General features: G+C 40.8%; 1 protein-coding gene across 1 annotated transcript in view; it reads left to right on the top strand.

Annotated features, from left to right (window-relative positions):
- LOC110961064 (ephrin-A2-like) overlaps positions 1–22,457 on the top strand; it is a 124,562-nt gene that overhangs the window by 89,799 nt on the left and 12,306 nt on the right. The window lies entirely within an intron of this gene.

The raw sequence follows: 22,457 nt of genomic DNA, 5'->3' as shown, positions 1-22,457 counted from the left end.
AGACTTAGTACAATTTTTAGTGTTTCCACTTAAGCACAAAATGAGATTGCACACAAACAGGAGGATGTAAATACACTTTTAGCTTCATGGAATGAGTGATAATCTGATTAGACTTCATCTGTGTGTGAGTGTTCCTCTACCTCTAGCTTTGTAGGAAGTATTGTGTTTTTTTTTAGACCTTCAGGGTAAGGACATTTTTGGAAAGTGAGGACAGCACTTTGACACAGATCCTGTTCAGTGGAAGGGGTGAATTCATTTTGATAAGAGTCTTCGCAAAGATGGACATGAGCATCAGGTGAGGGCTGACACTAAGCTGAAAGGTGTATCATGGGAGAGGAGGTCATGTTTGTACTTATCTCTTTAAAACTAATAGTACCTGAACTCTAAAAGCAAATCTGAACCCCCAGACAGCTCTGTGAAGTTCTGCCCCAGAGAGACAACCACACAACATGTCCTCACAATGCACGTGTCCTCACTACAGTAACCAAATTTGTCTGCACAAACATGCAAACACCTATCAACACACCTTCCTCTTTGATTGGCACCCTGGTGAATGATAAATACCATGCTCTTCGTGTTTTACACTTTCCTTCATTTCTTCCTTTCTTCTTTCTCTTCTTCTTTCCTAGCTCAGATTAACTTTCTGCTGTCACCTTTCTCCTTACTTCCTCCTCTTCATCATCTCAGTGCACATCACTCTTTGTCATTCCCACAATGGCGACAGTAAGGAGCTGATCAGTGTTGGATCTAACAGACTCAGAGGGACGGAAGAAAAGAATGACAAGAATTATGGAGGGAATGAGAGGTTAGGGTTAGGGTAACAAGAATAGGAGTGTTTCACTGACGTTACACATCCGGGTCAGTAAGTAACTCAGCACCATGGTGAGTGGCAAACTTTGTTGAGTCCATTTGTTGGCTATGGCTGCCACTCAGCTGAAAAAGTATATTGACACACTTGATAGCACTTCAAAATACCGATATCAGAGGAAGTTGGAGTCAATTAAGTTTCAGCCGTTTACGCTCATAATATGACGAAGTAGCACTTCAGACACAGATTTTTTTGCCGAGATTTTGAACACAGTTTGGTGTAGAATTCATCCGAAAACAGCATTAATTCAGGTCGCCGATTTAACTAACAATGAACCTAATGATTTAATGATTTTTTTCTATTAATTAGCGTATCATTGGTCTATCTAAATTAAATTAACTGGAATAAACAGGGGAGTCTGGCTAGGATCACGCTAATGTGAGCTAACCTCCCAGTATGGTGTCCTGTTGGGGCAACGCGAATCCTCGCTTTGAGAAGCAGCTATTTTGAAAAGATCTTTAGGTCAAAGCAAATAATAACGGTTGAAACACCTAATTTCCACAATTGTCTAAGTTATGCATTTGTTGTCTTTCATTCGGCATACATTAAAACTCCCGAAATGTTTTTTTTAAATAAAATAATCAAATTTGAGTAAGACTTTTGGCTGTTTGCAAGATTTCAATTATGTTTTCAAAGCAATTCATGAACTAAAAGTTTATTTTACCACAATAAAGTGTATTTATGGAAGACGAATTGAATGATAGAATACAAAGTTAAAGTGAAAATGACAATTTCTTAATAATACCGGTTAAAAAACAGATACTAATTGCCAAGTGTGGTGCCTCAGCTGGCTGAGTTTCCTTGTCTGTTCACCCTCGGCTCCATTTAACTGGGCCTTCTGCCCTGTTGTGGCAGCCATGGACACAACAGGCTTTAACCATTCTTGTCCCCAGTCACACTGCAACTTATATTTATCTTGCCACTTCAAACTATTTCCCTGGCTCGCTGACTCCTGACCGCAACACTCGCCACCCAATATGGTGGACCAGCTAATAGCCCGGAAGTGTGACGTCATCTGAAACACTCCTATAGGAAAAGATAGGAAAAGTAGAAGAAAGGAAAAATGTAGAAGCAACAAAACAAAACCATAACAATAGCTTCAGCAAAGAAGGTAGAAAAAGGATGAATTTAGAAAAGAGAAGAAGAAAAAAATAAAAACACGAAACAAAGAAGAGCGAGAAAAAGAAAAGATAATGGAAAAAAGGAAGAAGCACAGAAAAGAAAGGAGGGAATGTTGAAAGAAAAACAATTAATAAAAGACTTGAAAACTGATGAAAAGCCTGCAGCAGGTTTTGCTTTCCCCCCTGAGTCGACGAGAAATTTGTTGAAGGTCACCAGCATCACTGTTAGTTTTAACCCATCCCCCCCCACCCTTAGTCCCCCTCCATACAAAACTTTAACCTACACTCCCCTCCCCTCCCCTTCCACCACCTGAAGAGCTTTGAAGTGCTAACGAGCTGCTGAATTTTACACAGAGAGGGAAACCGCCACGCTGCATTCATTACTGCTGCCACAGGGCCGTGTTCAAAGCTGCACTGGAGGGGGACAAGCAGGGGGAGGGAAAGGGCGATTCAGAGGAGTGTGGTCGCTAATAAGTCTGTTTCTTATATTTTTGCGGAAAACCTCTGATTCTCCCTCACTAATCTCAACCAGTTTTATTTAAGCTGCAGTCCCTCCTTAAGAGCTGCAGTCCAGGCTCTGTTTACATGACAATGGTTTTACGATGAAATGCAAAGGTTTTGTTCAATTCCTCCTTTTTTTTTTTTTTTTTTTTTTACAGAGAAACAGCATTTTAGTTGACCTAAAATGGAAACTTAGGGCCTCCATAGTGGAGTTTTTCTCAAACGCAAAAGCCAACGTCACCATGTGAACGATTAGCCAGAGTTTTCAGTGAGAACGTTGATCTCATGCTCCGCTTTGTACATTGCACTTTTATTGTAGTTGCCATGCCCAAATCGGCATCAACAGTAACAGTGGTGGGCTACCATGTTGGCTTGTGCTGCGGAGTCTGCTGGATTTATTGAATCTCCTTCGGCAAAATGTGCATTTGTTGCACCATTACTGCAATCAGCGAAGACGCATTTAATATATATGCCAGATAATGAGCCCACCTCTATCTCGACAGCTGTTCTTCTTCTGGTCTTTGGAGGAACAAGTCGTGGTCACATGGGGTGTGCCTCTATTAAGTAACATCGCCATCTACCAGCCAGGCATGTATACTACAGCATCTTCAGTCCTTCCAGCATTCCAATCTAAACACAGATTTTTTTTTTACTCCGTTGTTTTTGGGTGAATTGTTGTAGTGTAAACGGGGCCTAAGTGTGTTTCTTATATTTTTGAGGGAAAACTCAGATTCTCCCTCACTAATGTCAGTCTGTAGCTTAAATAAAATTTATTTAAGCTACAGTCCCTCCTTAGCAATCTAAAGGAACTTTGTTTTACATCTGAGTTTACCTGGACAGCATGAGACAGTCAGTAAAAGTATCTTCTCTCACTTTGTAGCCTCATTTCAACATTGTTGTTAAATCAAAGAAGCTCAAGCTCGCCTAGATAAGACAAACCAACCACAGGTTAATGTTCTGACAATCAGTTTCAGTTTTTTCAAGTGTTCCTGTAGAATTAAACTCATTCAGATATGTATTCCTCTTCATTAATCTGACACTATCTAAGTATTCCAGCCTCATGTATCAATAAACACCCTGCTAACTTTCCCCTATTCTTCTTGTCAAATTAACTTTGGCACACAATTTACATCTTATAACGACACTGTGAAGAAAACCAGAGGTCAGATTAATGAAATTCACAAGTAATGAATGTAATTCAGGATTGCCAAATGTGGACAGGAGCTGAAGTCCATTCTGTTGCTACCAGCTGTTTGTAGGAGTCTTTCCTCTGAGTTTCTTAAATACCTTAAATAACAGCTGTGTAATAACTTACCCCTGACATGGAGGCACAGTAGATGAAAATCTCCCAAAAAGTCACACCGTGTATTTGTCTTCATCTTCAACAGGTGAACTGTCACACACAGTCACAGATTATTAGCTGCATTCAAATCATTTGTTACATAGCAGATTTAGATTTAGTATTTTATTTATTAGCAGCATTATGAACCACTTCTGCTGTTCAATTTCTCTTGTTCGACAAATATCCCGCACGTACCATGACTCTTTCTGTCACTGTGGTGGGTATGTCTGAGTGAAGCTGTGAGCAACAATAATGTAAAAGTCAGATTGATGAAGGTGCAGTTTTATGTATTCATGTCTGTAAAGGGTTTTAGTCCATTTGGTGTGCAATATACACTGCAGTATATACTTCCACGGGGGGCAGAGAGACAATCACACACAGGTGGAGCACATTAGTGTAGGGCAGGTAATCACATGGACAGGAAGAGTGTAAACAAAATACCTGCAGCGAGACAAGGGCAAGTACAAACACACAACAGAAAATATTGAAATACAACAGAAAGTACGCAAAATATGACCTAAGAGTGGGATCTGGTCACAATGATGGCCCAGGCTCCACAGGATGAATGTAGTGAAAACTTTGGATGAGTTCAGGGTCCTGGGTGTTGCTGGTGGAAACCCATTACCTTGTAGGAAGATATACCATAAGTCAAGTGGGCAGAGGAGGAGAAGGTGTGGCTGTCACCAGCAGCCTTTCAATGGCAAGCTTGGCACATCTGACATTGAAAGTGGGTTGGAGCTTCAACAGTCAAAGGAGTTTCATCCTCACAGCAGAGGGATTAAAAACTTTTTGATATAAGAATAGGACCAACAAAGTGTCAGCCTAGGAGACTCTGTGCAAGGGAGGTCCCGGGTTGCCAGTCACACTTTGTCACACACATTATATTGGGAAACAACGGTCCAACAGTGGCCAATGACTTCTTGTAGTGAGTGACATTCTAGAGAAATATCTGTTGGTCGCAGGTCGGAGTGCACACTACACTGTCAAATAAGGGCCAAGGTAGATGGTGCCTCAACCTCCTTGTCCAGGGCAGAGAACAGTGGTGGTTGGTAACCATAGACATAATGAAAGAGTAGAAACCAGTGGCAATCTGAAAAAAAGAGCAAGGCAGGGTGTTGTGGTCGTATTCAACCAGAATGAGCTGGTAATCTAGGCAGCAGAGGCCAGTCTCCAATTCCTGGTTTAGTCTCTCCGTCTGTCCATTAGACTGTTCATTGTGTCTGCAGGACAGGCTCACCAACACACCCAACAGAGACCAAAGCATCTTCCAGAACTGGGAGATGAATCAGGACCGGAAACACCGTTGCACTACGAATAGTGTTCTCTCGACTCTAGGGTGACAGGTGAGGACAGACTAGCTGTTTTGTGGGGCACCCTTGAATCTGCTGCAGAATGTAGCCCAGCTGGCCTGTCAAGTGTTTAGCCTCTTGGCAGTGCAAAGATACTCCAGATTCTTGTGATCAGTCCACACTAGAAATGGTTGCCCCGCCCCTCCAGCCAGTGTCGCCACTTCTCCAAGGCCACCTTCATGGCCAGTAGTATTCTGTTGAGCTCATAGTAGTATCTTTCTGCTAAGGAGAGTCTGCAGGAGATGAAGGGGTACAGTTTCCTATCATGGGGGTCTTGTTGGAGAGGATGGCACCCACTTGAGAGGCTTCTACCTGCACCACAATTGCCGAACAATTTCTGGTAACACTGGCACTGGAGCAACCACGACGCTTTCATTTAGCTTCAAGAAGGCTTTTCAGCCTGAGGGGTCCACTGGAACTTGATTCTAAAAGAGGTAGGAACATGCAGAAGGGCAGCAATGCTGCTGAAATTTCTGATAGAATTGCAATAGAAATTGGCAGAGCCCAAAAACCGCTACACTTGCGGTTTGTTGCAGTGAGCCACTCCCTGACCACTGTCATGTTTGGTTCATCCATCTTCACCTCCCTCTTAGACACCACATACACAAATAAGGAAATGGTTGAAATGTCTAACTCACACATTTCCACTTTCACACAGAGCTGGTGTTCCAGAAAGTATTGGAGAACCCAGCAGACATGCTTAATATGGACAAGGTCAGGAAAAAAAGATGAAGATATCATTCAGATATGCAAACAAAAAGATATTAAGCATGTCCCTCAGAACATCATTAACCAGGGCCTGAAGCACATGGTGTTAGTGAGTCCATAGGCATGACTAAGTACTCCTAGTGTCCACTAGGAATTTTAAACACTCTTTCATTCATCTTCCTCCTTAATTCTGACAAGGTAGTAAGCATTTCTGAAGTTTAACTAGGTTAAAACCTTTAGAGAGGTACAGGTACCCTCTAGGTGGTGAGGTTAGCAGGCTAGTCACTGGGGTAGTGTGGTGGGTTTGTATTCTTAGATAACATAAAATGTTCTGTAAAGTACCTTTTAGGCTTGTAGCTGTTAGAAAAAAATTTAAAATGTCTCTTTACATCTCAAATCAAGTTCTGCAAATAACTGTTTCAAGTTTGCTCTAAAGAACATTTTAAAATGATTTGGTTTTCAGCAGGAAGATACACTGAGGTTTCTGCTCTGGTCTCTCTGTAGAAACCTGGTTCTGTTGCCCTCAGCACTGGTGTAAAGCTAATGTCACAGAGCTCAGGCCTCCTGACCAGCAACATGTTTACAATCTACAGGCTTGTAAACCACTCAGGAGGAGGAAGAAGAATGATAACAGCCTCCTTCTCCAGCAGCTCAGGCTGGACATTCAGAGTGTGACCGTCCTGAATCACTAATAACTCACAGACACAAATCCTCCTGCTTTCCAGAAGAGAAGAAATGAGGCAGCGTAGGGTAGCTCTGTTTGTGTGCATGTGAGTGTGCACATCTTTAAATCTGTTTACACAGTCACACTGGGACTCATGGGGACTCCACTTCCTTTGAGGATAAAAAGCCGAAGTCCCCATAATGTAAGTCATTAGGGTGAAGACAGGCTTGGGTAGGACTGGGTGATACAGTATCCAACAGAGGAGTGCTCCCCTGTACAACATAGTTTAAATGTCATATAATTTTAAATTGCATCATCTGAGTTAAACAGTAGGGTATTTGCTCTTTTGCAAAATAAAATCTAACAGTTACGATTTAAAAACACAGACCACACAGTAGGAACTCAAGCAACAAAAGTCAGTACACCTTCAGTTACTGAAATTCTTTCAGTATTTCGTATGTCCACTAGGATTTTTGACTATAGACACATGGAGGACACAAGTGTTGCACTTATTTCTGGAGAGATGTTCAGTCATTTCTCAGAGACTATTTTTTTAGCAGTGTTTTTTGCTTGTTTGTTTTGTTTTGGGTTTTTTTGCTGGAAGTGCTGTGTTGCTCTACTTTTCTCTTAAAAATACCCCAAAAGGTTGGGTTGCTGGATTTAAATCAGGTGACATACTTGGCCAGCTCATAGCTTTCATTATATTCTTCTTTTTCTTCTTTAAAAAAATATTGAGTGATTTTGGCAGTGTGCTTTGAATGCTTTTCATGTTGGAATATTCCTCTTCTGCCAAACCCTTGTAGAATGGAAGTCAACCGTGGAGCTTTGACAGTCAAACACACCTAAATGATGGCAGCAACAACCAAGACAGACCAAAGGCAGGCCATTTCTAACTACAGTGACATGGAAACATTAGCAACATCTGATGTCAAACAGACATTACACAGTTACATGGTGGATTGACGTGAGTATGAGCAAAAAGCTTCCCTGAGATGTCATTAGTCCAAAGAGAAAATAGTAATCTTCACTGAAGCATTTTCTCTGATGAAAGAAATGAAACATGAGATACACTGATATGTCAAACCCACATTATTGTATCTGGTCTATCAGTGACAGACTCACTCTCACCTGTCAGGCTTTGGAAGCTCTGAATATTTTCTTTAACAGTTAGAATTTTTAACGCTGTCTTTTTTAACTCATCATCTGTGACAGCTGTAATTCTCCCTCCTTCATTTCAGCAGTAGAGACGTCAAGAGACTCCATGATCTAGTTTTCAGTTGTCAAGTATTTATTTCCTGTGTGGCAGCAAAACATGTTACTGGAGTCTTTAAAAAGTCATTTTTAGTGCTTGATCACTATACACTAGCCACTGTCACTAGACTTGCAACATTAATGCTACAGACATCCCATAAACTGACCCTGTCCATGGAAGAACTTGTTAGTTAGACTGCTACTGTGTCCATTCAGAACTATATCTGTCCCAGTTCTAATGTACACTTCTTTGAAAACCTAACTTCTACATGAAGTATCATGCTCTGTTCAGGTCTATAGTTACCACTGTGATGTGCACACAATTTTGTTTAAAGTGATATTTTTTTAATTAGACAAATACTGTGCACTGATGCCCTGGTGCTGCTGTGTTTTGTTCTCGTTGCTTAGCTACTTGTGGTGTGTTTCTTTACAGTGGGGGCAGTCCAATACCTGTACAATATTACACAAATGCCAGAAAGATGTAGACTGTCATGTTACATAGTATATCAAATGGAGTGTGCAAAAATACCAGAATGTCCTGCTACATCTGGTTAGATTTTGCAGTTTACAAACCAGCAGGTTTTCTGAATCATTCTGAATCACAATTCTCTGGACAGTTATTTCACATATATGTAACAGTTCCTTGTAAAGGTATAAGCAATCTTGAGATGTTGAGAGTGCACAGACAGATGACAGATCATTTTACACCACAGACTGTGATGGATATATGACGGTGAAAGTTTGAGGTGCAATATTATGACCATAGAATACTGCATGCATTTGAAACACAGCCAGTGTTTACAACATGGAAATAAATATCAGCCTTACTCGTGATGCTTTGATTTTGTTGGCCTTGCACAGGCAGCCACAGTCACTGGGTGAAGTAAAGTAATGTAAAGAAAACTATCTATTAATCATGCTTTGTTGAAGTTAGTATCATGACCATTTACTTTGCTGAAAAAGCCACTGGCGGGCTGCTATTTGGGAACCGTATTGAAATCTGCTTTCAAACAAAATCCCCATTTTTGTCCAAGACCAAAGTTCTGATTTATTATGCAGATTAATTCAGCTCACCACCTGCCGATGTTCGACAGCGTCCACTTTATTACTGTAGATGAAACAGGACGAGTTACACAAAGACACGTTGCAAAATAGTTGAGCAAAATAAAATCTGCCTCCTGATAAGTCAGCAAAACCTAAAGCTGATCAAAGTTGACTTCTTTAAGGACAATCTCACTGCTCTAAAGAGGAGAGATCTGCTTGGTGATCTGAGTTGTAAATGTAGGTTTAAGTTAAAGGCAATGTAAGTCTCACCTGACCAGGAAAATAACATAAGCCATTGTAATACCTTTCAAAGGAATTAATTTGCAAGTGTATGTGCATGTGATTGTACCTGTTTATGAAGACCAATGTGAGCTGTTGACCTTGAGTGTGAAAATGTTGCACCTTTGGGTCTGTCCTCACAACTTCGCAAGACTATTAATGGATTCAGCCCTAGGTTCAGGCTAAGAAGCTGGACAATGTCAATGACCTCATCAAGAGACATTCAAATCTGTGTGTGTGTGTGTGTGTGTGTGTGTGTGTGCGCGTGCGTGTGTGTGCGCGTGCGCGTGCGCGTGTGCGTGTGTGTGTGCGTGTGCGCGTGCGCGTGCGCGTGTGCGTGTGTGCGTGTGCGTGTGCGCGTGCGCGCGCGTGTGTGTGTGTGTGTGTGTGTGTGTGTGTGTTTTCATAGTTTCTCCTCCTGAGAGCTGAACCCTGATTCTCCTCATGCAGCTCTTCATTTCTACATCTTCATCCCTGTTGTCTGTGTGAATCCCTCGTTCACATCATGTTGCTGGGATTACAGCAGCCAATCAGCTTTAACTCTACAGACCAGAAGCAGCAGGACACCAAGAAGAAGTGGTGGAAAGGTCATAGCGGGATTGAACAGCATGTAGTTATGGGCTTAAGAGGAAATAAATGTTTTTATTAGAAAATCTGTTCAGAGGTGACTAGAATTCCAAAAACCCTCCTAAATATTGCATTTACCATCATGGGCTACAAATAAGACCAGCACATCGTCTATTATGGATGATGAAATCTGTAAATATTTGTCATCTTCATTGTTTTTGCTTTAAAATTGATGGAAATGAATAACTGCATATCAAAATAGAGCTTGTATCACAACTTATCAGTAAAATATCTGCTGACAACACATTTTCTGTTTTGATGGTTTGATGGTTCTGTTTACATTCAGCACGTCTTGTAGCCTAGCCGCTCTGGACAACCCACAGCAACGAATTTAATTCTCTGCCAGGGTGAGTCTAGTTACCCTCCATAAGGCTCGAGGTTGGATGCTCCTAAAACTGGCCGGACGAATCACCATGAAGTGTAGAGTCAGAAGGCGGGCGTAACGAAGTGGCGACAGAGGCGCAACGATTCTGACAGACACAACCGGAAACAACTAGCCTAGCCGCGCTAGACAACCCACGGCAACGAATTAATTCCCTGCCAGGGTCGACAACAAAAACGACAACAGTCGTTGAGCTCCATTAGCACCGACTCTGAATAATCTTTCTGTTAACATGTCTGTAATATACTTGAGCTTCACCCATTGACTGTATAGATAAGGCTTCACCGAACTCGCGCATCCTCTGATTTCCGGCGCTCTAGGAACTACGTCAGCCTATTCGTTGCGCTGATTGGTTGTATACCTACCCAATTGCTGCAGAGTGATTTGAAAGACAACCTTTTAGCCCGCCTCCCTCCCTGTCGAGAGTTCCTAGACCCTTGTGTCTTCAGACCTAGGTCTAGCGCGGCTAGGCTACACGTCTTGAGTTCTTAAAAGAGAGTGACTTGTTTATGACTAGAGATACAAGGTGTTTATTTACATTAAACCAAAACCACCATCGTTCCCAAACATTAAGATGTGGCTCATGTAACATCATGTGGTGTATCTCAGGCAGAAGTTCTCAACAGGCAATGAGAACAGTTTTCACTTTCTTTCCTCTTCAAAAAAAAATTTAAACCAGCTTCCCACCAAAGACTTATTTCATTCCATGATTTTCACACCACAATTAATGACTAGCCAGATAAAGCTCTTGTAAGATTTATTGATAATCCTTAGTCCTGAGTGCAGTGCCCCTGTTTTGTGGATGCTGGCTTTTCTACAGTTTGTGAACAAAGTTGCTTCTTAAACACAACCATTAAGTACATTTGTAGTAAATTTATATATGTGCTGCTGTAATTTTTTGAATTATAAAAAATATTTTCCAAAGATTTACACTTCTATTACAACTGAGTGCATTTTCATTATAGCAACAAGTAATAAACATTTTCAACCTGAATATATGTGATAGTGAAAAAATGCTTAGGGCTACCGATGGTATTTTTTTGCTAATACTATCATAGAGACTTTTTGATAGTCACCTCTTGTAGACTTTTTTACAAGTTGTAGAGTTCATCTGTCTGTCCTGTGAAAGCAAAGAGAACAAAACCTTGTGTAATCCACTGAGCGGCAAAGCTGTGACATGTTGCATCTGCAGCTCTCTGTAGAGAGTTTATCAGACTGAGGATGGCGAGGTGAAGGGGTGAAGGAGGAAGGTGATGGAAGGATGAGGATCACATTTCCTCCGTCTTGTGTATCACAGTACAAACTCTGTGAAATTAGTCTAAACTCTTGGTGTCTGTAAGCTGATTTCAGAGGAGGAGGTTAATTCCAGGATTTTCTACAGCAGAAGTGTGAAGTGCGAAGCGTCAAGGCAGCAGGCCATGCCGGCACTGAGCCAGCGTCAGGCTGGACTCAGAGTTAATAGATGTGATAAAGAGGCTGCCAGCTGGCAGGAAAAACCTTCTCGTCTGCCTCTGTGAGCTGTGATAGCAGCACAATCCTCTGGAGACCAGCAGCGAAGAGCAGAGGGTGGCTGAGAGAGGACTCTTATTCATGTTCAAAACTTGTCCATGATAGCTTGTTGTTTTCCAGGATATTCTTGCTCTCTTTTGTCTGGGACAAAGGCTGAGGTCTCTGACACGCTTATCGGTCTAATATTTTCTTAAGAATTTTTTCTGTTTTCTCATTTGCTCATGATTTCTCTGAGACTGGTAAACTTTCAAAGATCAGTGGAGGAGTTTTAAAAATGTCCAGGTTTGTCAGGATGTATTGAGACATGGTCCAACATCTTCAGCCAGCGATTTCTTGATGCCTGTCTAGATATCCACCTGTTTGTTCTTGCTTCTCGTCCTCTACCTCCCTCCCTATCCTTCTGTCTCTTTTTCCTGTCTTCTCTTTTTTTTGCTGATCTGCGACTAAGCTTTTTCCCCACACCACTTCAGCTCAACTCAGTCAACACCAACGTAATGATCCTTTGCATCCAATAAACAGTTTAGCTTCAAATCGATGGTGTGGTCCTAGCTAGTGAACAGTTTGAATATAGGCGGCTCTTGGCCCTCCTCTTCTTCACTCTCAACTGTTCCACTAAAAAGGCTTGATTGACAGGACAAAAGATAATAGAGGGCCATGCGGGGTCCCGGGGCCAAGGGGGCCACCTGACCCACAACAGGGAGGGGAGGGGCAGCTCTGTGTGTGTGTGTGAGTGTGTGTGTGTGTGTTAGTATCTGACAGGCTTCACCTCTTGGATCAGAAAACACAAGGAAGCAGCAGCCTCATATTGTATTTTTCTTTGTTGGGTTGGGGGCAAGGGGCGGGTTAACAATATGGGTGGGGTGAGGGCGGGGGGCACTTTGATTGACAGCTGGTGAGTTTTTGGGTCTCTTTCTCCCTTTCCCTCACTCAACTCTTTGTCCTGGTGCGGACTTGACACGTCTAACTTTAATCTTAATCTTAGTTCAAACTCTGAAGCATTCTGGCAAATCCTGAAGTCTTTTGTGTAGTCAGAGGAGAAGATGGATATCAGTTTCAACTCTGTAAGTCCAAGACAACATACAAGTCAAACAGAAATGGGTAAAAAGGGAATTTGTTTTCATAATGTGGAGCTACGCTAACAGTCTCTCTGTACTTTCAGCATTTGAGCTAAGCTAGGCTAATTGCAGATCAGTTGTGTGTGTGTGTATATAAATCAGTTTGAATATTCAGCGCTGAACATTCAAACTGATTTATACACACACACACACGTACATGCATGCTCTGTGTGAAGTTCATCATGGGTCACTGTGGTAATGCCAGCAAACAGGCTGGAATCATGTTACAGGGAACATGTGGCTGCTGCTGCTGCTGCGTGTGTGCAGCGTGTTTCGTTAACATGATCTGACATTTTCTGAGTATTACAGCACTCAGGAATCTCAAATCACCACAACATCTGCCAGTTCTGCAGTACTACCACAACCTTTCTACATCATTAGTACAAATATCGGCTTTCAATACTGCTGTAATACTGCAGTAAAACAATGCCTGTAGCACTACTAATACTACTAGTATCTGTCTGGCAGTGCTACTCTCAGGACAAACTTTACATGTGTGGCTCGTGCTTTGGTCAGAACAGGTGAGATGCAGTTCAGTCAGAGTAGACTGAAGGTGCACACCAGAAATTCTGGAATTAGTCTGAAGGAATTTATAACCCAGGTAAGTTACCGCAACATGTTGATTACTTTTCAGAGGATTTTAGGCTATTTGAACGTGCTTTGTTGTGAGATTAACCTTCATCATCACAAAGCTGACATTTATTATTTTATACCAGATTTACTGACTAATTCTGATGTTTGTACTATGTCAGTGTTTTAGTCTTGGATTGGTCCAACGTTTACTGCGAATTTGCCAGTGGCATAACTCACAATTTAGCCCTGATTTGGTCCAGTATTCTCTGATGTTTTTAGATTTGTTTGGCCAGCCACAACCTAGCCCTGGTGTGGGCTAAGTAGTAATCTCTGGGGATGTAGGCCTGGTCTGGCCCACAGTTTAGTCCTGGTATTGTCAAATATGATCTTGTGTTGTGGTTTTGGTGTGGTCCAGTATTTTATAGTGTTTTAGTTCTAGTTTGGCCCCTAGTTTGTCAAACTAGGTTCCCCGGGTTTGCTACACAATTTAGCCCCTTATTCAGTCACTTTCTGTGAGGATCGAATCAGGCTGCATTTTCTTAAACAAAGACAACATGTAGTCTGAGTATGGCCTCACTTTGCGCTGGTAGTACAATATCATTTTGTTGGATTTTTACAAATAATTATTCACCAACTGTTGTGTTGCCTTACACCTTGTCAGTTTGGTGGATTTTGGAGTTTTTGAACTGAGCAGTGCATCAAGGGAGGAGATGAAGGTTAGTCTTTCCAACAAAACAAAAAATGGTGTGTGTATTCTGCAGGTAGGATCAAGTGTTGGGACAGTTGATCAGATAGTTTTGTCTTGTAGCTTGTAGCTTCTTGTCTGAACCTGAGGGAAACACTGTGGGTATTGTAGCCAAGCCTGTCAGGACAGAGTCAGGTTACAGTAACACACAGAAACACAATGGACTGCCGAGGATCTCCAGGGGGCATTGATCATGTGACTGTGGGACAGAAATAATAAAGCTGCTCTCTGCTTCTGCTGTGGGAAAATCCTGCTCCATGATGGACTCTAGATAATTCAATAACTGCAACTATGTGTTTACCTGGTGCTGACATCATACCTCTGAGTCTGAAAGAAATAACTAGAGGTAAAAATAATTACGTGCTTTACACAAACATTTGCAAGAGAGATTTGCAACTGTATAAAGAGGAAAACGATGCATTGAGCAAAAAGATGCTTTAAGCAAAATCTGACTATGCAAAATGCTGGACATATATAAACCAAAAATGTATTACAGCAAAATATTATCTGTGATTTTATTGGATATGTCCAGTATTCTGGCCTGTTTTAATCCTGCTTTGGTCCAGTTCAACATTTTAGTCCTGAATTTCTGTGTTTTTATATACTGTTTTTTGTCCAGTTTTCTCTGTGGTCACATCTCTGGTTTGTTCCAGAATCTGGGCTCGGTTTACTCCAGTACCGCTTTGGCCCTGCTGTAGCCTTTGTTTTCTTAATTCTGTATTCTCTGGTGTTTTAGTCCACATTTAGTCCACATCCTCTGGTCTTTTAGGTCTTGTTTAGACCAGTGTTCTGTTGTATGTTAGCATGTATGTTTGATCTTGATCATTGCAGGTTTCTTTAAAATCAGGTCTTTATCCCGAGGATCTGTGGCACTTTAGATCTGGTCACTCTTTCACTACTGACTAGATTTTTGAAAAACATAAACAGCAAATTCTAAGTGACAAATGAAAACTGAAAACATTGTGCTATAACACTGAATTGAGAAAATGTTGGTGGAAATGGATCCAAAAACTTAAAATCCTTGCTTTTAAATATGCTTTTCCACCCCGTCTGAGACTGCCCCCTCAGTTCAGACCACCTGAGCAGAATAAACCTGGTTCTTCCTTCTCTGGTTCGCATTTATGCTGTGTTGACTGTCGGAACAGATCTGAACATTAATCTGTCAGCAGGTCACTTCTGCTCAGCTCAGAGGATCGTTGGTGTCTCCGCTCTGTCAGGAACTCTGACGAATGACCTCGACCCGTCCCAGTCCACACCAGACCTGGATCTAATCCACCTAACCTTCACAGACCTGCACAGATTAAACAGTAAATCACACAGAGGTATGCTGGAAACTGTGACATCACAGGTGTGGATGGAAAAGAAATATATTTCCTCTGCGGAGAAACCAGAGATTCAATACAGCTGCTGGAGGAAAAACCAGAAAACAAGTGGAAATCTCTCAGAACTGCAGAGAAAATGAAGGAGAGGAAAAGAAGTGAGGAAGGAAAAGATGAGACACACTAAAGGCATCTTTAGAAACTGCATGTCCCGTTTCTTTCAGCGATGTGTTAAATCGAGGGGATGTTCTCCTGTGTTCTGGATTATAACACATACAGGAGCAAATGATTTGCCTCCAACCAATGAAATGACAGAAAGAAGAAATGACTGAAGGAAGGAAGAAGGAAAGAAAGCCCCTCTGCAGATGTTTATATAATCAGAAAACATCTACACTGCTTAAAATTAGACAACATTCACTTTGTTCAAGAGCTGTTTCAGATTTTAATGCAGGCTGTTGAATTCTGATATATACTTTGTTTTTTTGTTTGTTTTTACCAACTTTGTACATGAAGCAACAGCCATGTGACCGTTTTTACTGACATATGGACATAGGTCCAGTATCTTCTGAGCTTTCACTCCTAGTTTGGTCCAGTATTTTTTCTATCAGTATTAGTTAATTATCTGCTCATTCATTTTCTGTCAGTAGACTGTTAATCGATTAATTATTGCCAAGCTGAAGATAAATAGTGATTCAACTAAAGATTTTAATTGCATTTTTAGCATTGATTAATTTAAGTGTTTTTGTAGTTCACTTACTCATTTTAAAAGCATTTAGTCACCTTTAAATGTCCTGCTTAAAAACTAAATTTAATAATATTTGGATTTCTTTGCACCATTTGTACTTGAAAAATGACTAGAGTGATTCATTGATTGTCAAAATAAGTGCATTTTTTTTTATTTTGTCAGTTTTCCAATCAATTGATCTACTAATCGTTGCAGTTCTAGAGATGATCATGCTGATGGTGGTGACCCAGCTGGGAGGGAAACAGAGCCTCCCTCCATTAGAGTGATGAGTGATGTTGTGAGAGCCGAGGGGACAGAGTTCAGTGAATGCATCAACTGCTCTCTGAGCTGTTAGCGTCACCCGATCCTTCAGCTAACAAAGTTAGTCTGCACTTTGCTAATGGTGTTAGAAAAGACAAAGAGGGTGAGGCGGAGGACTGATGTTTCCCTCCATTCTCTCTCAGCATCAGGATCGTTGTTCCAGCTGCTCTCATCCACCCTGCAAACTCAATCAGGACAACACTGATGCTGCGTTTAGGTCAGATGGGAATAATCAGCATTATGATTCAGCCAACAAACTGTGAAGGGAAACTTTGTGTTTCAAATACTTATGATGCTGTGGTTTTAATGAGCCTCGTTTGATGTCTATATTACATTACAGGTCCAATCAGAGAAAAATAGATAAAACAGTGGGGTATTTTTTTAAGGCACAGCTTGTTGTTGTATCAGTGTACGTAGCGCCCGAAATTTCTCCAGTTGGAGCCGCTACTTGATTGTTGCATCCGGTTTCAAAAGCCCAAGGTTCCAAACTCAAATCTTCAAAACGGTTTTCCATAAACCAGTGGATGACTTCACGGTTGCTGTGTTTATCTTTTATGTCCAATCTATGGTTATGACACAAAGAGAGCACCTCTTGAGTTCGGTTGTGGAATGTAATGAAGTTTAAGTATTTTGTTGCTGTACCTTGGCATGCTATCTAGTTATCAGTGCTTTAAGTAGATCTAGTTAAGGACACTTTTGACTTTATCTTACATAAATTACAATTTACACTATATAAACACTGTGTATCTTTTGGTCTGGCTCTGTACACACAACCACAATCACAGAGAATACTACTGACTTCAAAGTTATCTAGAAGACGATCATCAACATCCTCTACAAGGAGGGTAGATCACAGAAGGTCACTGCTTTAAAGGTTGCTGGCAGTAGGCCGTATTGAAGCATATTAATTGAAAAGTGACTGGAAGGGAAAAGTGTGGCACGAAAAGGGGCATAAACAACAGTGATGACTGCAGCCTCGAGAGGACTGTCAAGAAAAGTCAACTCAAGAACTTTGGAGAGGTTCATATGGAGTGAGGCTGGTGTCAGTGCATCAAGAGCCACCAAGCACAGATGTCTTCAGGAATGGAGCTACAACTGTGGTAATTCTAATATGAAGCCATTCCAGAGCAAGAGACTGTGTCAGAAGCATCATACCTGGGCTGAGAAGAAAAAGAACTACAGTGTTACTGAATAGTCCAAAGTCATTTAAGATTAAAGTGAATTTTATATTTCATTTGAAAATCAAGGTTCTGGAGTGTAGAGGAAGAGTGGAGATACACAGAATCCGACATGTTTGAAGTCCAGAGTGAAGGGTGTACTGTGTAATGTGTAATGTCATCTGCTGGCATTGGTCCACAGTGTTTTATCAAATCCAAAGTCAATGCAGTCATCTACCAGGAGCTTTTAGAGCATTTCACGCTTCCATCTGCTGACAAGTTTTAAGAAGATTCCGATTTCCTTTCCTAGCAGGACTCACCACCTGCCCACAATGGTGTCAAAACTACTACAGAAATGGTTTGCAGACCATGATGTTACTGTGCTTGATTAGTCAGCATACTCACCTGACCCGAACCCCATTGAACCCCAAATGGTGTATTAAGAGGAAGAAGACAAAACATCTGACCCAAAGATACAAACTGAAGGCCACTGTCAAGATAACCTGGGCTTCAATGACTCCTCAGCAGTGCTACAGACTGTTGTTGGACATCGATGTATTGTAAATCCTCATTTTGATTGATTTTGGGAAAGTTCCTCTTATTTAAGATACTGGATTTCCTTTCCAGTACCTGTTTTTGTTACTAAAGCATTTCCAAAATAATAATCACAAGCATCTTGATCAGTATTGAGAGAACAATTATTTATATTATGTGCCACATTATGTGCATTATGTGCCTGTTTTGCATCAAGACAAGACTTAAAATAGGATTTTTCTTCACCTGAAATCAAAGTATCTCTTAGAGGCCAATTATGAATTAAGTTTTAACCTAAATGACTTGCTAAACATCTGCTTATGGATAGACACTATGGTTCTGTCGTAGAACCTAGCCTGGCACCTGTGCACAAAGGAGCCTCTAGTCTCCACTCAGTTTATGCAGAGCAGCAGCTCAGACTGGTGTGTAACCATTTTTTTAAAAAAGGCTGAGATAAGGCATTGTAATGTCAGATTTACCCAAGTGCACATGTACATCACAGTGTAGATGCTAAAACGATGTATGGAGCAGCCATCTCATCAGGCACATTTTGTGTAACCCTGTTTACAGATAGCTATTCCTATAAATGATTCAGTTCATAACTCAAAAGCCATCATGCACACTGAACCATGAGTTTTGTGATCTGTTGCACCCCTTATCACAAGTCCAAGTGTGAATTGTGTCAAAGAGGATCAGCAAAATGATCATGATAACTTGCAAATAATAGATATTACATTGTTTGCCAGAGTAGCACCATCTATAGCATTCTTCATTAAAATGTCACAGCCCAAAGTACTTTATATTAAATAAAATATGCTTTAAGCTTACTGATAGTGTAGACTGTTGCATTGGAAACATTATATCAGCCAACCTTTGTGTCTCTGATTTTGAATTTGATAAAGAGCGATTAGTATTCACCTTGATGTTTCTGTATCTAAATCCAACAGAATCCGTTTGATTTAATGGGTTTTTAATTTGAGGCCAGTAAACAGTGACTCATCTCATCACAAATTCCTCTCCTCCACACGTCCCACGTCAAACATGTGAATCACACTTTTTTTTATTGTTAAATGAAACCGGAGCTGAATTTAAAATAAGCCATGATTATCCAGCACTGTTCAGCCAATCAGGACGGACCCTGAGAAACCAAATCAGTCAGTTCAAACCTCATTACCAAAATCCAAATTAGCTCAGTTGATTGGACGTTCCTGCAACCCCAGTCACTGTGTAGGACAAAGGATTTTAACTTCACTGTTGTTCTATAATACATGAATATTCAGGAAGACATGAAGTTTGATTAGTTTGTTTTGTGAGATCAATTGTTGCATCTGTCAGAGTATGACGGGCTGTGTGTTTGTGCTAAATTAAATTATGTAAATTATGGCAACAGTGTGACCGAGCAGCTGCGAGAACGAATCATGAAGAAACAAAAACACTTATTATTTTACCACTGAAGACAAGCTCGACGTTTCCATCAAACTTGTTTTGTTACAAGTTCAAACTGAGCTGCTACAGGTTCTATCGATCTGTGAGAATCTATAAAATGATACTTACAATATATGAAAACATTAGGATTGCAAATGATAAAAACTAGTGTGTGGTTTCTAATGTACACATGATAAAAATGTCACAGTCTTCTGCCGACAACACTTGTTTCTGACACAACTGGGCAATAAAGCACAAACATTCTATAGTTCAGTAAGGAAAAGACAGAAAACAAAATGAAACCATTTCCCCCGAGGTCTTTCATTTTGACACATTAGATGCAACAGTGCAATTATCAACAACACTTTCACACTACAGCCTGCCCTTTACCCTGAGTGGACAATAAACGTGTCACCAAACCCTGAAATGTAGAACAGCATGCACACGTGTTTTGACGACCCAAATACATCTTTCTTGTCATTTGCAGCTAACCAACACCATATCTGAGCTACAAATATGTTCCAATGAGACTCACATGGTTTCTGTGTGTCAACAGCCAACTCTGGTGCATATTTATGTACAACCAGAAAATATGGAATACATGCCCACTGTAGCACAATCAGACACAAGACATTTTGAAAATGTAGAATCCTAAAGGTACTGCTTTTTACCAAAAACTACAAATAGTAATGGCAGTAAATGTTTTACTAGTGTTAGCAGTGTGTCAGCAGTCGTCATATTCTAGGAGTAGTCATAGTATTTTAACTGTAACAACAGCACAGTGTGTATTGAGCACTGGGATGAGTTGTTGAACAGTTCAATTCCAGAGAGACAAAGAGACACACTAATGAGGTTGATTTTTGAAAACATGAACACACACTCACACAGCTGGTGTCAACATCTGCCCACCTGGGAGTAAGTGGAGGAGGATGCAAACTGCTCCAGGTTGGTCCCTGCAGACGAGTAGAGAGAGAGAAGCACAGCATTTTAGTCACTTAGGAGGACATTACATGGATTCAAATTTATTTCCGAAGTCAAACCAAGCCTGCTTTGTGTCCACAAACGGATGTCAAATCTGCACAGTGTAACTGTGGAGACAGATTTTTATCAGCATTGTAGGAGTAACGCAAGTACGCACACATTCTGTGTGGTATCAAGGCATCCTGAAGAGTCAGTTTAACTTGCTAAAGCTACAGAAACCCTGAAGAAAATGTACATGTGACCTCCAAATGTCAGCAAAGTTTATGTTGTTGTGTTGTCTTTCAGATCAAATGCCCAATATCTTCAAGGTCCATCCTACTGATGTCTGCTCTCTGTAGGACTTGGAGAAAGTTGATGTTATTTTTCCTTGATGGCATGTAGGGACATGCATGACTACAAAGTTATTCAGAGAAGAAAGATCATAGATACAATCGTAGATTTCGTTTGATGTTGACTTGCAAAAATATATTTTGTCTGATATTTATTAATATGAGAATAAATTGTCAGTTGGTGCAAGATCCTGAATAAAAGGGTTTTATTCTGCCAAAAAATAAAGAAAGTGAGATGGGAACTCACTTTACAAAAACTAGCACTAAAGTTCTCAGCCCTTAAAAGAGGTCAGATGAACAGAACTAAGCTCAGGCTATGATAATGAAATAACTTAACAAACCAACTGAACTGACCCAACACACCTCAGATCTTATAAACCAAAAAGGAAACATATACTGGGACAAGGGCCGGCCCGAATAGTGGTTTCTGGTCTCCGGATATTTGGGCTTTATTAAAGACGAATATCCGAATATTCATTCTGCCCTGTAACGTCCGGCCAAGGGGGGGACGGCCCGAATATTCGGATCCATTCCTCTGGTCTCCTGGACGCAAATTTTGCACACTGCCTTCGTTTTGTCTTCAGTTAAACTGAAGAATTCCCAAACAGCGGAGGTCTTCAGCATCTTGTCTTTGTTTATTTAACGAAGTGAAGCGTGACGTCAGAGTCGGCAGCCACCCGGCCATTCGGGTGGTGGTAACAAACACGAATGGATGAGCCGAGATGAGCCGAACACAGCGGGATGAGCCGAAGTGGGCCGAAGGGGAAGGGAAGACGAGCTCCAAATATTCCTATTTTCGTCTGAGGGGAGGAGGGGGTGATCAGATAGACATATGTGTATATGTCATAGACATATGTGTATATGTTTATGTGATCACGTGACGGGATGAGCCAATATGAGCCGATGTGGGCCGAAGGTGGAGGGAAGACAGTAACACCGAATATACTAATATCCGGATACCGCCGTAGCGAATGAATATTCAGATATTCGGGATATTCGGGTCCAGCCCTAACTGAGACACGATAGAGGTAGCATAAAACACCACAGTTATTCTGCCTACCAATATATCATGGTCTTATACATGTCCATAAAAATATAAACACCTAACTTAAGTGAAATGGAAAACATTATATATTTATTTTTATGACTGCTGCTTCCTAGCTGCCATCTTTTGCCCAAACCTGGACAGATGACAAAAGCAATAGAAGAACGGACACCACATGGTGCCAGTTGGAAATATAGTACAATTTCAGATAACTTACACTGGCAATATATTGAACATACAAAAGTTAAGCACGTGCAGGCTACAGACACAAGTAATATGCTAACATATTTAATATAAAGTAATACAACAAATGTTTAATGAACAATTAGTATGTTGTTTGAAATCATGGATCATGTGACATGATTTATGTGTTTGTAAGTGCAATTTGGGTGTCAAAAATAGCCATAAACACATTTGTTCCTATGACTCTTTGAAGCCACTGTGAGAATGTGACATTTAATTCCGACGAGTGGTTCAAGATGAAGTACTTCAATTTCAATACATGAACAAAATTTTAAATTTTTCCATAGGACTAGCTTTACAA

This window comes from Acanthochromis polyacanthus, chromosome 15 (assembly GCF_021347895.1).
Source record: "Acanthochromis polyacanthus isolate Apoly-LR-REF ecotype Palm Island chromosome 15, KAUST_Apoly_ChrSc, whole genome shotgun sequence".
Taxonomy (NCBI): Eukaryota; Metazoa; Chordata; class Actinopteri; family Pomacentridae; genus Acanthochromis; species Acanthochromis polyacanthus.
The sequence above is the reverse complement of the archived record's forward strand: the minus strand, read 5'-3'. Positions and strand labels throughout refer to the sequence as shown.